Genomic DNA, 15,009 nt, shown 5'->3' with positions numbered 1-15,009 from the left:
TATTACATTTTATGTGGAGTGAATAAATACAAGTATATTTACGGTGGCCCCTACAGACAAAGCACGTACAAACTTCAAAACAACACAAAACACTGCAAACCACAACACAATAAAATATAAATGAAAAGATGCAAAGAAGATGCACATTCTCTGTCACATAGGCCTGGGATGATTTTTTGGGAGAGTGTTTTCCTGCTTGGAATTACATACATAGGATTCACTGCATGAATAAACTTTCTGAATCCTTTATCATCCACAAATGAAAATAGTTGTGGATGATTACTATACTCTTCTGATGTGACGTTGTTGTCCCTGCTCTCTTTCTCTCTCTTTAACTCCCACTCTGTTCCTGTGCTACTGCGAGCGTAACCACGGCCCCTCCCCCCTCTGCACTAGAGACCTAGACACTAGAGAATGAACTTAAGACTACCAAAGAGGACTTAAACATGAAACATAATACAAAATGACATCAAAAAACAAGAAAACTCAAAACACTGGGTCAAGTAACCCAGGATGGTGACACACAGGGATTAGTTTACCTCCTTTGTTTAATCCTGTGAAGCAAGAGAGGAAAGGTTCATGTCATAACCATCATTTGCACATTTTTGAATGGAAAGTAGAAGAAATGAGCCATTTTTCTTTTACCTATTCTAAAAAATTGTTACAGCTAAGCAAGATGGGGGAAAAGTTTAACAACTATTTGGGAAATTGTCATTTTTAAAGTAAACTATAGTGATATTCATCGGTGACTGCCAACAACAGGCAACTCATTGGAATCCTTTATGAGAAAGACTATAAGACTGTGCACAGACTATTTCCTGGTGTATAAACAGCTGAGAGGAGGAACCACATGCATCCTTTAAATGCCTGTGCAGTTATATTCGGTTCAATGTTATTCATACAGCACTAAATCTTAACAGTCACCTAAAAGTCCTTTGTACAGAACCTCTAATACAGGCTAGTATGTCCACCTGGTAATACGGTGGATTTTTAATATCAATTTTGCATTCAATAAAGAGGGCCACTGCTATCCATACCAACAGACCTGGATAAATCTGTAATCAGGTTTTTGGAAAACACCTGACCAACTCAAGAAACCAACTGAACTGAAACACACAAAACCTCAGCATCTGAATTCAAGCATTTCACAAAATGTGACGCATATCAGTAAACCACAAACAGTCAAAGTGGAAACACCAGAATAATTTCTAAACAAAGTACAGCATGGAAAGCGAGCAGTACAACACATGCATAAGTGCATGCGGTTTATGAGGGTTTGAGAATGAGCCAGATGATCTGAAAGAAGCTGAGGTCCAAAAAGAGATGCAGATAAGAGACCGCGCACGGCCACTACTCAAGATCAGCTCAGATATTTGCTTCTGACAAAAAACAAAACGTATGAAAAATATAACTAAAACTAAAAGCAAACTAAAGTCAAATGTTTTTAATAATAAAAACTGAAATGATTCTGGAAACTTACTGAAAGAGAAAAAATAATAAATAAATATGCAAATATAAGAGATAAATGTAATAATGCTACGAAATAATCTTGTGTTTTAAAATAGCTCATTTGATTGAAAGATTTCAATATTTCTTCGTTTGAAGCACAGAACATCCTACTTGTCCATTACTTCTGTCAGTGTGGGAGCAGCACTGCAGAGATCCAGCTACAACCATTCTCATCCAGCAACCACTCGCACCTGGATGTTGTGCGATATAGTTTGCTGTGTTTAATATATCTTCCTACCCACCCTGGAGTAGGAAATTTCAATCATTCTTTGAGTTAAGCAGCAGGCTCTAGTTTGTATATACTGGTCTTGATTGTATATATTTCTGTCTTACTATTTATGTTTTATTCCTGCACAGTTCCCTCGGAGCACCCATAAATTTGTTTTACATGTACAATGAAAATAAAGGGCTACTCTTCTTCCTCATTGTCACAGCAACACTATGCTACTGACATGTGCATTTAAATAGTTTTTGCGTAATAACTATTATAGGCTGATTAGTCATGTGATCAGTGCTACATATGATACTGACAAATACATTCCTTTATTCTATAAAAATACTGCACCTGCATTTATTTAGAGTTTGTGTTCGGTTGGATAGAATTGGGACACGTCTCTGGAAACCATCCAACCTCTCCTGACTACCAGCAATGCAAATTTGTCCTCTGTAGAGCACCTTTCTAAACCTGAATATCTCCCATGCACTGCATACTACAGAATTGCCTCCTTTTGGTATCTACAGAGGACATTTAGGGCTTTCCAATGATACCAAATGTGAAGGGGTGGAGCTTTGGGAACTTTAGTTTTTCCATTAAGGAACATGGCAGCCATCGCTGCAAGCACATTTTATGGGAAGAAGAAAAGTAAGTGCATAAAACTTCTTATTGAGCAATTTTTAGCTATAAATGTTGTTAGCATATTTTAAACAAGTCTCTTAATAACACATTAAAACATAGTATGCTTAATTCTAACTTCATTTTAGTATAGTATTGAAGTGTTTAAAAAATGGCCTCCATAGTGGACATTTGTAGTCATTTCTTCCATTTTGTTCTGTTTTTTTAAATGACCAGAAAAGGAGTCCTTTTTAGAAGCAGAAAGAAACTTATTGCAGTTTGATGAGGGAAACCCAGATCTTGAGTTGTCTGATGAAGAAGATCATAGGGAATAAGCCCCTGAAGAAGAAAGAAGGAGGAGCATCAGGGATGGTACTCAGACCTGAACTTGCTGTCATTAAGTGGTTGGACAGTTGTCATGGCATCCTCTGCCTATGGCAATCAACCTCAGGACAGATGCACAAGATGGTCTAAGAAAAACAAAAGGTTTGTCCATGTGCCAAGTCCACTGGCAATTGCTGAGTACACTACCAATATAGGTGACGTGGACCATATTGAATGTTGAGATTCTACAGGATGGTCTCTCACACTCAGAAATTGACAGTATGTGCAGTTTTCTACTTTTTGATCTGGCAATCACCAACTCGTGGCTTCAGTATAGCAGTGACTTGCAGTTTTGGGGGAAGAAACCACTACAGTTCCTTGAGTTCAAACTTCTCCTTGGTGAAGAGTTGAAGAAAATGTTTGCCATCAAAGTTCATTTTTACACGTTCGGCCTTCCAATGTCCTCTGCAGTGGACGTGTGATATCTAAAAAATGTAAACTTTTTTTTCCCAAAAATTTTTTTCAGTCTTCTAATTACCTTACAAACATTGGGGGATTTAAAAATTTTTTTGATTGGACAACATTTTTTTTCCTGGTAGTCAGGATAAAGCAGCTATATTATTAAGAAAGGGTTTATGAATCTGCTGGGATTGAGTCACTGACAAACATTAGAAATATCTGTTTCAACCACAGACTTTAATGACCTGAAAATAGTAAAACTACTTTTCTGTAAAAATGTTTTGTTTCAACAAATTTCCCTTTGTCTTTCTTATAGATGACGTTGGTTCTCTGGCTAACCACAAGGTGACTGTAGGTAACTGTGACGTCATTACTTTTTGTGCCATCTTTTGCCATCATTTGTCCCGGCTCAGGTTCTTCCTCCAGTCAATGTAGAGGAACCACAGAAGTACAAATTTCACTGTGTAAATGTGTCATGAAGGCAGGAAACTGCAGTGTTTTTGATTTGGTATGAACAGTGTTGGAAATCCCGTTTTCTTTCTTTTCTTTCTTTGTAATTAAGCTTCTCTTCCACTTCTGAGAAGCATACTTGTTAAGCGAGTAGTGTGCTGAGAGTGCTTAATGATGACAAATTAATTGTAAAAATGTAGCAAGATGTGTGAAACCACGTGTTTTTAAGGTATTAGATAAGGGCAGGGGCGGATCTAGAAGGGTGGCATGGGGTGCCACCCTAGTTTTGCATATGACAGTGTTGTTTGTTAAAATAAGATAGCATTAACACTTTGAGTGCAGTTACAGTTTACAGTGAATCTAAATTCTAAAACTGAATTTATTGCATAGTGTTAGGTTTGTCCTTGTGCTGTTCTCCTCTGTCTTGTGGCGGACAATTTTTTTTACTGGCACAAGTAGTTTGTGGGGCATCTTATTGTGACACCTGATTGTTCTCTCATTTTAGTTTTAGTAGTATTTTTAAATGGTTGTGCCAAATTTTAAAAATGCCAGCTGTATTGGCTGCATTTTCAGATAAAGTTGTATATGTTTACAAAATGTGTGCACAAGTTTTCAAAATGTACAATTTATATTTGCATTTCAAGTTATAAAAAATATTTACTCAACATGTCTGTGGTTTTGACAGTAAAAAAATAACTACTAGGATTTTATGTTTTTTGTGTGATTTCAGATCAGTTGTGTTAATACAGTATGTCAATGAAAAAAACAACTAAATTCAGACACAAGAGGTTGAGCTGAAAAGAATGATGCAGGAAAAAAAGGCAGGAAAAAAATAAATACAATGAAACAATTTGAGGGTGAAATACAAATGTAAAATCAAAAGGAGTCAAAAATGTCCATTTATATTTTGTTATTTTGTATCTCAGAGGGTTAACCTAACAAAGTTAGTCATGAAAAGTTAGGTTTAGATTTTTGTTCATGACGCTGCAGATTTCTGACATTTTGTGTAAATTTAAGCATGTACAATTTGTTTTTTTTTCTAACAAAAACAGTGTGAAACTGAAGTTAGAATTGTGTTTGTAAAGCAACCACCCCATGTTCTGTTGCTTTCTGGATTTTATACTTATTGGGCTACATATTTAGTCATTTATTATATAGGCTATACCAGCGGTCCCCAACCCCCGGGCCTCGGACCGGTACCGGTCTGTGAGTCGTTTGGTACCGGGCCGCGAGAGTTGAGGCTCAGGTGTGAAATGTATAGTTTTCAGGGTTTTTATCGGTTTTCAGCGTTATTTTGTTATCGTTTTTATCGTTTACTCGGTTTTCCTGGGTCTTTTCACGTGTGAATAAATCTTCTTTTTTACGGTACCGGAACTAGTTTTATTTTGTTGTATTTATCCGCGACACCTTAAAGGCTGGTCCGTGAAAATATTGTCGGGCATGAACCGGTCCGTGGCGCGAAAAAGGTTGGGGACCGCTGGGCTATACAGTACATAAAATCAAAATTTGCATGTGTTATGTAACTAAAGTGTTTAATTATATGGGCTACAGAAAATAATTCAGTTATAGACTATATTTATAAGAAAAACGTGTATACTTACTGTAATTGAATCATTTTAACCATATGCAACCACCTGCATATGTGTTTGAAAAAAAAAGACACCCTATTTGACTTCCCTCATGATGCTGGCACCCTCATGCCACCCTAAGAAAATTTCTCTAGATCCGCCCCTGGATAAGGCATTTAGTCTGTAATGGTGATCCTGGTAACTTAACACAGCTAAATTTCCTGGGAGCAGAAACAGCTGGAAGGTGGCTGTGAGTGGGAGAAGCGCTGTAAACGGTGAAATTTCTCAGAACGTCTGTTTTTTTAATTGAAAATTTACCTGAATGTAACGTGGGACAATGTTCCCTCAGTGCTCCCCTGTTAGCTGGGTAGTGTTCTGTATTACGAAGTGTTTCAATCCTTTTGCACATTGACGTGGAAAGCCTTGATTAGAGAGGATGCCCACTCCTGCTGTGTGGTTTAATCAAACAGGGAAGTTGAGCAGGTGCCGGTTACACCATTTTCAGGGTAGCATGTATGAAACATCCCATAACTGACTGAATTTAGAAAGTTTAATGCGTTTTGTAATATTTACATTGATACTCTAGATATTGGCAGTTGACCGTGGTGCTCAAACCTTTTAATTCAGCTACTATTGTTGTTTGTTTTTTTAATAATATATTATCCTCATTTTTAAATCAAGGCGTAGGCCTGTTTTGTGATATTCATGGCTTCTAGACTTCGGGAAGTCATCGACTGCAAATGATATTCATCCAAGTATTAAAAACAATGCTTATATTTAAAAACTATGTTTGTTAATTTTGTTACTCTGTTTATAAAAACGGTTGTTATTCCTTATAATTGACTAAGAACTTGTATTTATTAAAAGCTTTTGAATTTAAGCTTATTTTTACTTTAATCACATCTTAACTGCTTCATTTAAAATCTGCTGAGGTGGTGTACAGAGGCAAAACTACAAAATTAGTGTCTTAATTCAACACATTATGAGCCTTCCTGTATACACGTAGGAACTGTTTCATAAAAGATTCTAAATACAGGCATGTCAAAAAAGCCAATAATTTCGGCTTTTTTATATTTTTTACAGCATTTTAAATGTACAATAAACAAAGCAGGAAAGTATTATACAGTAAACCAGAGTTAACATAATTTCGTATAAATCTGTCATACAAAAAATTATGAGCCAGGAGTAATTACTGCACTAAATTACACTTCGTTTTATACCTGTAGCAATTTATTTGAATAGAACATGCTGCTCGCCTTAATTGGATGTCCGAATTTAGGATTTGAGGGAATGAAGGCATGCATGGTGCAGAGGCTCACAAAGCTTTTGTTTGAAACTTACATACAGTTCATATTTTCTGCCTATACACAATATTGCACAGTTTAGGTCAATTCTGACCTGTGCCAAGAATTCCCTCATAAGTATCTATAGCAAATTTAGGACTGTGGATACATTTAGAACAAGCTATCTGACATTATTAAAAGGATGTTAATGTGAGTCCTTAATGTTTCAGAGGAGGGAACGTCTATCTTTTAGAATTTACAACACTTGTTATTGGAAAAAGACCACATCAAGTCCTGTTTTACTAAAGACATGACAACATAGCAGCCACAATGATTTAAATATATTTTTATCAAAAATGAAAAGTGGCATGAACGTTCTGAACCTCTCACTGCTGTATCGTCAAAAACATCCTATTACTTTCCATTTATAACAATAAATATAAGTTCAGTATTAATTAACACTTTGAAAACTAGTTTGTGCTTTCAAATCACAAACTGGGGGAGGGGGGCAAATGGCTGCTCGGCGGTCGTCATAATTTCCCCCTGTTGAATGGTCTAGTTTTAATCTCAGAATGAGCTACATTGTGGGTGATTGTCCATGCAGGTGAAACTTTAATATACTCATTTGTATATATAGCATAAATACAGAATATTTCTCTAGCTTTACTGCCCACTCAGAGCAGTTTTAACAATACCTTCATGAAGCTCTTTTATGTTTATGCTTCTAGAACATTTTACAGCCAAAGCTGATTTAGAATCACTAGTTTAACTAGTAACCTTGTTAATATGAGGCAGCGGTGCTAACCACTGCACCACCATAACACCTTTTTTTCAAATCTTGTGCCTGTTGCATCTCTGACCTCTGTAGCGCTTCAGTTTCATTTGTGCACCATATACTGTTTTACTGTTTTGACACATCATTCAAAGACCAACAGGTACATTAGAACCATCAGTCAAAGGTACAAGAGGCACCAAGTCATGAAAATACTTTAAAGGTAACTGTACCATTCAGAGAGAGTCAGAATAGATTGCTGAAGAACATTAGCAGGTTTAATCATGTTAAACATCAGATTAGTTGACTGCATGTACAAAATGAATATAATTGTATGCATTGAGACAAAAACATCAACAACTCACCTTTGACTTATTTTACAGCTCAGAGGTGTTTGTGTGGCTGACAGGTGTAGATGTAGCTCCTTGTTTTAGAAAACTTCAGGAGATGTTTAAAACTCTGCACATATGGCAGGTTGTAATCTACAGAACTAAGTCACTTTGATCCTGATACATCTGAACCAACAGGAAACCAAGTCTTTCTTCGGGGTGTGACTTCAGTTGACACATTCTCACCACCCACCACTGCTAGTGTAAAAAACTAACAAACAAAAAAAACAAAACACGAAACATGAATCGTAGTGAGATGTGCATTCATTTACTGTTGTCTGTAGTACCGGTGTGAGACTTAAGACTTGGTGTTCATGTTTGGTGTGGAAGAGAGAAAATAAAAATTACTACATGAAGGGAGAAAGAAACAAATCAATGCAAATATCAGTGAAACCGTCCAGATACAGTAAAGTCTGATCCAAAATGCTGCAGCAAGAGTCCTGACAGGGACCACAGAGAGAGAGCATATATCCCATATGTGGGCGACCGTGGCTCAGGGGGTTGGGAAGCGCATCTGTAACCGGAAGGTTACAGATGCGCTTCCCAACAGAGGCTCTCTGTCCTGGTCGTTGTGTCCTTGGGCAAGACACTTTACCCTACCGCCTACTGGCGGGCTGAAAGGGGCCGCTTCTGTCAGTCTGCCCCAGGGTAGCTGTGGCTACAACCGTAGCTTTCCTCCACCAGTGTGTAAATGCGAGAGTGAATGAATAGTGGAATTGTAAAGCGCTTTGGGTGCCTTGAAAAGCGCTGTATAAATCCAATCCATTATTATATCTCCTGTATTATCTTGTTGAACTTGTTGTTCCTAGAGTATTTAAAAGTAGAGTGGGAGGGAGAGCCTTCAGTTTTCAGGCCCCTCTTCTGTGGAACCAGCTTCCAGTTTGGATTCGGGAGACCTTGGATCTCTACATTTAAAATTAGGCTTCAAACTTTCCTTTTTGATAAATCTTATAGTCAGGCCTGGATCAGGTGTCCATTAACCCTCTCTTAGTTCTGCTGCAATAGACCTAGGCTGCTGGTGGCTTACTATGATGCAGTTTGTATTAAATAATTAATCATTGATAATGATTAAAAATAATTTTGATCTCTGGGTGTGTTGCTTTTGTCCTTTCTTCCTCCCCTCACCCCTCACCCATCAGAGCAGATGGTTGCGCCTCTCTGAGCCTGGTTTCGCCGAAGGTTCCTTCTGTTAAAATGGATGATTTTTACTGACACTGTCACCAAGTGTTTGCTCATGGGGTCGACTGATTGTTGTGGTTTTCTCTGCATTATCGTTGGTCTTTGCCTTACAATATAAAACACATCAGTTGACTGTTGTTGTGAATTTGTCTTAACTATTTAAATAAGTGAAGAGGACAACCGATTCAAAATCTCTGCACTCCTGAATGTGTGAGAGATGCATAGGAAGAAAAAAACTCTGCACATTGACTTACTTATCACTATTTTATGAGTCTCAGTGTTTTGTTCCAACTCACCTTCATGAGGTATAAAACATCCAAAAACATTCCAACTCACTAAAGTAGAAATGGCCACAACTCAGTACAGCAGCCAGAGAAATGGAGATGAAGAACATGACCCGCTCACACTTAGTGTTGGAATGCTGTTTGTTGGACTGAGCCTCTGCTCAAAGTAAAGCCTCACTACAACCTTTGATGTCCTGTAGCCAAGTGCATTTATGCTGACATTTGCATAAATCATGATTAGCACAGTCTAACAAATCTAATAACAGAACACCACTTGGGTTTAGATTGGCCCAGCAGTTCCTCCCAGTCACACACCCCCAGCTCTCACTGTTACATTGACCGAGACAAAGATTTGGCTTTTACATCTACTGAATTTTTGGTATTTGTTTTATATATCTATGTATATAACTGAAAAAGTTAATTTCCCTTTTCTTTGCCTAATTATATCTATAATGGTCGTCATCCTCATTATCAAACAGAGTTTGAGAAGTAAATGTTACCTCATCAACTGTGTCCATTGATTACCTTAGATACAGACCACAGCAGACCGATAAAATTTCATATGGTAAATGGCCTGTATTTATATAGCGCTTTACTAGTCCCAAAGGACCCCAAAGCGCTTTACACATCCAGTCATCCACACATTCACACACTGGTGATGGCAGCTACATTGTAGCCACAGCCACCCTGGGGCGCACTGACAGAGGCGAGGCTGCCGGACACTGGCGCCACCGGGCCCTCTGACCACCACCAGTAGGCAACGGGTGAAGTGTCTTGCCCAAGGACACAACGACCGAGACTGTCCAAGCCGGGGCTGGAACCGGCAACCTTCCGATTACAAGGCGAACTCCCAACTCTTGAGCCACGATATAATATATAATAAAAAGAAAATAGAGAGACTTGAAAATTCTAAACATGTGTAATTCCAGAACCTCTGATAGATTCATCCCATGCAGAGAAATAGGACAACCGCAGGCCGAGTCATATATAAACAGGGAACGGTGGTCTGCACATCCACACAAAATCATTTTCAAATAAGACATGATGGGACATGATGCAGAGAATAGATGGCGGTATTTTAACAGACTGGATCACTACATGATTCGTTGTGACTGCATGTTTGATAAAAGGTGAGAATTTACTGAGGAAACAAATAGCCTGCAGCCTGACACCTGTGAACAACTGTGGTTTCCAGCATGAAACCAGTTTTCTTTTTCTTTGAATTTCCATTGCAGTTGCTTGTGGTTTGATCTGCATTATAGCTCATTTGCCTTCAACCAAACTCGTGGGAACCACACCAGCACCTTACCAGTACTTGACACATTTGTCATTTCTGCTAAATCCATCAAAGTGACTCACTCATTATGTAGGTCAGAGATATATCAATGTTTTGTTTTTTTTAAATGGGCCATCCGAATTAAAAAAAGAAAAAAAGAAAGAAAAAAGAAAAGAATAAAGCAGTGTGGAAACAGTGTGGACCATTTATGTAGAAACACCAACATGATTTTCAGGATCAAGTGAAGATTTGTTCTTTTATGTAGATGAATTAAAATGGGTTGAACAAGAGTTTAAACATGTTTTTTAATTGAATAACTAATTTTACCTGCTTTTATTTATTAAATAATTTATTTATTACCTGCTAAGTATTTATTAAAAGTCATAATTCACTTTAAGCAATAAGAAAAGGCAGAATATTATGCAATAGATTTTTATGTCTATCAGCTAGAGATGATTTCAATAATTTTACCCATTATGAAATATGTAAAATAGTAAGTAATCAAAGCTTTGAACTAAAGCAAAGTAAAATACTGGCCTCCAAATACAGTACAGCCATCCAGAGTACAAGTTAAAAGTAGAACAACACAGAGATGCTTAAAATACAAACATATTCATTTTGCACAGGAAAGTACTCAAGTAATAGTATTAAATTACATCTGAACACTCGGCCTATCACCACTGGAGGAGACAGTGATGTTGGTCACTACAAACTTCCCCTCCCAGTTTGTAAATGATACCAGCATTACTAAACTGTTTACTGGCCATGTTCAGACACTGATGACTTTTGACTAGTCTGTAGTGCAGTGCAACCACGAGACAGGAAGCATGTACTGTACCGCTCTCTGTCACCAACTGTGTCCCACATACTGTGATGAAGACACTGACACCACTTACTAGCAGGTTAAACTGTTTATGTGAATGTGAGGTTATCTTTATTATAACATTTCATTAGTAATATTATCATACTACACTTTATGTTAATATTACTATGGTTTATGAAAGCACTTAAGCTATTCACGTGCTTGTCTTCCTCTTGAGCTGGCGTCTTCTGCAGTGATGATGGTTACTGTTGTGAGCTGTGTTGGGACTAACGCGTTATTAAGTAACGCGTTACAGTAACTACGTTATTATTGTGGTAACGAGCACAGTAACTAGTTATTATGCCAAAATCAGGAACGCGTTAGTCGTTACTGGGATTTAGATAGGCTCGTTATTCGTTGCTTCGTGTGGTGGCTATCGCGGAGCTTCCACAGATTCAGTAACATTAGCAAGTGGTGGAGGCCAGCAGGTGGATGAGGGAAAGGGGAGGCAGGAGGAGAGACCCGAAGCGGCCGCCGGTCCGAGTGTCAGGTGAACTGAACTTCAGGTAAGAAGTTATGACCTGCAGTCTATCTGGGTCAGATATAAACCAAGTTTAGGTGGAGTTTATTTTCCTTGTGCTGACTTTTTCGTACTGCGTGCTAGCTAGCATGACGGAGTTTCTATACAGCTGGGTGGGTGCTATGTTACTGATGTTAAACTTTATTTTGTTCATAAGGTTAATTATTAGAGTTTCCAACCGTCCCCTAAAAAACTGAGTCGTCTCGTATTCAGAGAAAATATTTTCGTTTCATATTGAGGTGAAAAGGAACACAGTTTGTCCCGGACTTCAGCTACAATGAAAAAGACACAAAGCTGGAGTTATTCTGCATCTTTGCTGCACAGCTGCCTCTTCTTCTCTCATCCTCTCCCCTCCCTCTCCCGTTTCTACTTCAATCATGAAAACTGATCAATGATCAGCTGATCGGCTTTTCTCTCTTGTTTGTTTATCGCCCAGTGGATGTCGCACTAAACAACAGCAGCACGTTTAAGCTTGATCAGCTGTTGTTAGAATTTATTTAATATTAACTTCTAGTATCAGCTGATGTTTGATGGAGCCACAGCTGTAAAGCTGCTGGTCATGATATGGTTTGGTTATCTGGTGAGAGGGAAACATGAAGATGAAACCAGGAGATGTCCTTACTGAATCATCAGAGCTGAACAGGTGGAGAAACAGGTTTACCTTTTAGGTGACATGAATGAGTTGAAGGGAAGTTATGAACTGTTTCTGAGAGACAAATAACACCAGGATCCTTTTCTAAGTAGCTGACAGCTGGTAACTGTGCAGGGGCGGGTCTAGCAAAGTGTTGCCAGGGGGCAGGTAGGACATTAACAGGGAAAGGGGGGCACAAAGACATACTTTTCTTACTTATTCTCATTTAAAATGTCTCACTTTTAATAAATAATTATCTGAATCTTACAACAAACGATTGATAGATTGATGCATATATACCATCAGAACAGTGAACATCACTGTCACAACAGTGTTTGTTTTCATTCAAAGGCTTTATGATTTTTCCTATAATGGCGGCCGGTCAGTCAAAACGCCCGGGATGATTTTTGTCCCAGTCCAGCCCTGTATGCAGCTCATCTGCAGTCTGGTGTTACCTACATCTTCCTATTCAGAAGGCAGAATTTCAGAGTTCTGAGTACAATCAAAGCACCACGACTGCAGTCTTTGTGTTGGATGTAAAAAGCGCACATGACGCTGTGACGTAGGCTAGAATCATGGCGGCGGTCAACGACGGTCCAGGCGTGGGATTTCTCTCGTGGAAATATGCACATTATCTTTTCCTTTCTATTGGTAGGTGGCACAGTGCACTGTGGCAAGTAAGCTAGAAGACTGGAAAAGTTATGGAAGCAACACATTAACAAGAGAAGTCTGAGTAAAACCAAAGTTACTTTCCCTAGTAACTAGTTACTTTGAAAGTAACGAGTAACTTGAAGTAACTGAGTTACTTTTGATGGAAGTAACTGGTAATGTAACTAAGTTACTAATTTAAAGTAACTCACCCAACAGTGGTTGTGAGTCCACTGCCTAACCACATGAAACCAAAGAAGGAGAGTTAACTGAAAGCAAAACAAAGTAGTACTTTCTTACACTCATTTCAGCTGAATCCTCTGCTCCCACAGGAAGTATGCAGTGTCCTCATTCTGACAACCGCATACATTAAAATCACTGAAGACAATTTAAATGAACGACGAATTCATTTTATGTTATAATGTTTATAAATAAAATTGAAAAATTGAATTAAATTTTGAATTAATTTTCATCAAAATGAGACATTTTCAATTTTTTAAAGAAAAAGAAATACTGAAACTGAACAATCACTTTTATGTATGAACAATACAATTTTTGTTTTAATCTTATTTTTATTAAATACTAGGGTTGGGAATTTAATGCGTTAATTGCGATTAATTAATTTGAAAAAATTTAATCGCACTTTGCATTCCAAGCAAAGGGGAACTTTTGTCAATGCAAGATTTCCTGGTATACTGATTACACTGATGCACACATCAGAGCTACAAAGAATCAGGAGAAAGCATGTTGCTTGAACTGATCTGAGGCAATTTCATTTCAAAAGACTACCTGACCAAAGCCTTGATAAAAGCGTGGTTTTGTGCAAATTGTGCAAAATGGAGCTTGCATACAACCGAAGCACTTCAACCTTACAGTACCATCTAAATACAAAACACGTTGCAGCATTCCACAATTTGGGATTGAAACAGAGATCTTGGTAGGGAGGCGAAACTGTCTAACAACTATGCCCCCGAAGGCCGCTGTTAAGGTTCAAATATTGAGGAAGGAGAGTACAAACAACCATGGTCCAGAAGATCTTGGTCAAACAATTGATTTTAATGAATACACGCGTGGGAAGACCATTCTGTACGCAGACAGCACTTGATCTTCGACTTAATCAAAGCATACACAGATTTTTATAGCATCAGGGTTTAAATTAACGACGCCCCTTCATATGTCACAGACAGAATATATACACACGTCAAATCAAAACCACAATGACTTTTAACACAGTTTAAAGGAACGTTGTCTTCGTCTCTGATTTTTGCAGATGATGTGGTTCTGTTGGCTTCATCGGGTGAGGGCCTCCAGCTCGCACTGGAACGGTTCGCAGCCGAGTGTGAAGCAGCGGGAATGAGGATCAGCACCTCCAAATCTGAGGCCATGGTTCTCAGCCGGAAAAGGGTGGAGTGCCCACTCCGGGTCGGGGATGAGTTCCTGCCCCAAGTGGAGGAGTTCAAGTATCTCGGGGTCTTGTTCGCGAGTGATGGGAGAAGGGAGCCGGAGATCGACAGACGGATTGGGGCTGCAGCTGCAGTAATGCGGACGCTGCACCGGTCCGTCGTGGTGAAGAGGGAGCTGAGTGTAAAAGCGAAGCTCTCAATTTACCGGTCGATCTACGTCCCTACCCTCACCTATGGCCACGAGCTGTGGGTAGTGACCGAAAGAACGAGATCGCGGATACAAGCGGCAGAAATGAGCTTCCTCCGAAGGGTGGCTGGCCTCTCCCTTAGAGATAGGGTGAGAAGTTCGGCCATCCGGGAGGGGCTCAGAGTAGAGCAGCTGCTGCTCCACATCGAAAGGAGCCAGCTGAGGTGGTTCGGGCATCTGACAAGGATGCCCCCTGGGCGCCTCCTGGGTGAGGTGTTCCAGGCATGTCCCACCGGGAGGAGGCCCCGGGGCAGACCCAGGACACGCTGGAGAGATTATATCTCTCGGCTGGCCTGGGAACGCCTTGGTGTTCCCCCGGATAAGCTGGAGGAGGTGGCTGGGGAGAGGGAGGTCTGGGCCTCTTTGCTTAGGC

This window comes from Rhamphochromis sp. 'chilingali' (assembly GCF_963969265.1).
Source record: "Rhamphochromis sp. 'chilingali' genome assembly, chromosome: 12".
Taxonomy (NCBI): Eukaryota; Metazoa; Chordata; class Actinopteri; order Cichliformes; family Cichlidae; genus Rhamphochromis; species Rhamphochromis sp. 'chilingali'.
This window is presented reverse-complemented; position numbering follows the sequence as displayed.